The sequence below is a fragment of the Pseudonaja textilis genome, chromosome 12 (assembly GCF_049901715.1).
Source record: "Pseudonaja textilis isolate UNSWEBS1 chromosome 12, rPseTex1.2, whole genome shotgun sequence".
NCBI lineage: Eukaryota > Metazoa > Chordata > Lepidosauria > Squamata > Elapidae > Pseudonaja > Pseudonaja textilis.
In genome coordinates, this window is record NC_142001.1 from 15,976,101 (window position 1) to 15,979,181 (window position 3,081).

The window sequence follows — 3,081 nt, forward strand, 5'->3', positions numbered from 1 at the left end:
TCAATACAAAATGTTTGCATTTACTGTTGTTCGTTTTTCAACGGCTTTGGTTAAATTATATTATTCAGTTTAATGTCAGAATGGGCCCAATACTCTGGAATAAAGTAGTTTATTCCATGTCTTCAAAGTGGCATTCTGATTTACATTATATGCTAAAGCTTGGTAGGTATTAACTTGAATTAGCTTTATTTTGGCTTATCCTGCTGTGTCGGGACAATTTGATTAAATTATCATTAAATGTATGATGTGAACTCAGACAACGGACTAATTCATCACGTGCGTCATATTATCAAAATGAGGCCCAATGTGTACCGCCCCCTCCCCAAATTAAAAACCAACAACAACCAATGTTTTATGGATTCACCCCTAAAGAATCTGAGATCCTATATCAGCCCACTAATCTTTCTTAATTGGAGTAAACATTTACTGTAAATAGAAAACATTTAACTTATCTTTGACAGAATGTTAATGGGATTAGCATGCAATATGGAATCTCTCTGGCGGAGAATGCTGTAATCCTGCTAATTAGAGTTGTATATTGTGGAATAAATTGAGGTTGTGATTTTAATGAGTAAAAACAAATTTCAGGGGAAAATATGGGAAAGATCTAAATATTTTCATGTTGTCAATGAAAGCCTATGTTTTATTCAGGGGTGCAAATACGCGTGGCATAACACCTGTCCGTTTCTCTCTGGATGAGCAACTGTGCTTTTACGTTGTGATTTGGGTAGAGAATCTCCCTCAGAAATACAGGATTATGATCTAATCTGATGCTTGATTGGTTTGGTATAAGCCAGAAGTATGGGATTACAATTCCCATTCTCCTGACTAATATAAGCATTCCCAATAGCAGTACCATTTAGACTTATATACCACTTCACGGTGCTTTACAGCCCTCTCTAAGTGGTTGACAGAGCCAGCCTCTTGCCCTCAACAATCTGGGTCTTCCTTTTACTGACCTTGTAGATTCCTCCCTGAAGAATCAATTGCAGATAATCCTTGACTTACAATCATTTGACTAATGACTTTGCTACTGTCTTCTTCTAATTTTTTTCAACAATTTCTCAGTTTACAAATATGGTCTTCTGTAAGGAAAAAAAAAACTTGGTCACCCTGTGTGATGACTTGGAGCATGGCACAAAGGCAACACAGTCAGATAATCAGTAGGAGTCCCTTTATGAGCTCCAACTTTGCCCACAATGTCCTGGTTACCTTCTAAGCTGGAGAAAAACTCTCCCAGGAACAGCCTTTGACTGGAGAGAATCAAGTCCAAAACATGGCCAACAAAAACTGTAACTATAAGTCCAATCAAGGCAAAATGAGGTAATTAGTCCAGCAGGGCAAGAGCAGGAATTCCAGATGTGAAGGCACAGCAGTAATTCAAACCAGTTGGGAGGATGCCAGGAACCCAGATAAGCAAAGTCAACACGGGATAAACTCACGTTTGTTCCCAGCAGCTGCCACACTCAGCATGCATCTCTTTAAACTCTCATTCCCAGGTGTGGCCAATTAAGGGAATCAGGGCCCTTTCCTCCCCCATAAGCCACATAACCCATGTTGTTCTCTTTTCTCCGTGCCCTAGGATGAGAAGAGGGTGGGCCTGGGTCTTCGTCTGAACTCTCTCTCCCTTGATCTACCTCTCCCCTGCTCTGCCCAGCCGGACTTTGCCCTTCCCCAGTTTCCTCCACAGCCAACGGAGCCACACTCTCACTCCCTGTCAACTGTTCATCTTCCTCCTTGGATTCAGACTCTGACAGGGGCATGACACTCTGACACAAATAAGGCCTCAAACTGGTGCGCCACCAATTTGGCAGCGTTAAACTTCCAATGTGTTCTAGGTTTTGGTGTTAGGGAGATGTAAAGTATCAGGATGTCCAACAAATTCCACGAGAAACCAACTGGGAACATCGATCCTAAGCTGTCTATGAATCTTCAGGTTCTTTTCCTGTTAGTGGTCTTGTCATCTTTACTGTGTGTGTGTGGGAAGGGAAGGAGCGTATCGGGGTGCCCATCAGTGTTTTGGATTTGCAAGCCAGATCTTACCTTCCTCCTTCCTATTCCCACCTCTTTTGAAACGTTCCAGGATCTTTTGAGAGGGACAGCGGAACGAGACTTCATTACCATTATATTCCTCGGGCCTTCTTGTGCATAAATCTAATTATATCCCAGTAATAAGACAACTAGATTTTTACATCATGTTTAATGAATGGTAAAGCACACTCAAAAACAAGCTGAACAGCACTGCCTGCCCCTAAGGTCTTCAAAGATCAATGTGTTTAATTGGTTATGGAATTAAGGCATAGAAGCTGCTGTATGGGGACATATTGATCAGAGTAGATTTAGCGAAGCCAGGTTTTCTTAATGGAAAAAGCCCAGGGTAGGAAATCATATCTTACTACATCTCAGCTTGGGTTTGTTATTGTAGGTGTTTGAACGCACGTAAGCTGCGATTATTCAAGCTACGATATAATCCAAAGAGATGGGCAAAAGTAACTATCCCGGCTAAATAATGTCTTTTGTCGGTATATTTCTTTCTTTATTGGGTTTCTCTGCTGTCCTGGAACACACACACACACACCCCAAAAAAGAGAGAGAGAGACTCCAGGACACTCAAGAACATGCCCATAAATGTCAATACAGCAATTCATTAAAACAGTAACTCCAGAGCTAATTCTCCAGAGCGAGGGGAGGAGATTTTATTTTGCTCTCATCATCTTGTCAGAAACAGGATAACATGATCATGAGTCAGAGAGAAATGTGCCTTAGCCGTAGCTCTTAATGTAAAAATAATGTTTGCTGTAACACATTGCGTTGCATTACCTTATACATCTAGATATTCCCAAGCTCACACGATGCTTCATTCAATCACTTTTAATTTTAGCATTCAGCCATTTCCCATCTTACATTAGCCACATCTCTGACGCTGAGGTGTCTCTAAATAAACACTAAACAGTGGCAGCCCGTGAGAAAGATGATCAAATGAAAATAAGTGTTGAGTCAGTTCTGATTCTAATCCCACCCAGCCTGGTCTGGTTTATATTCTGTTTGCATTGTTATCATATTTCTTTAATCCAACAAGCT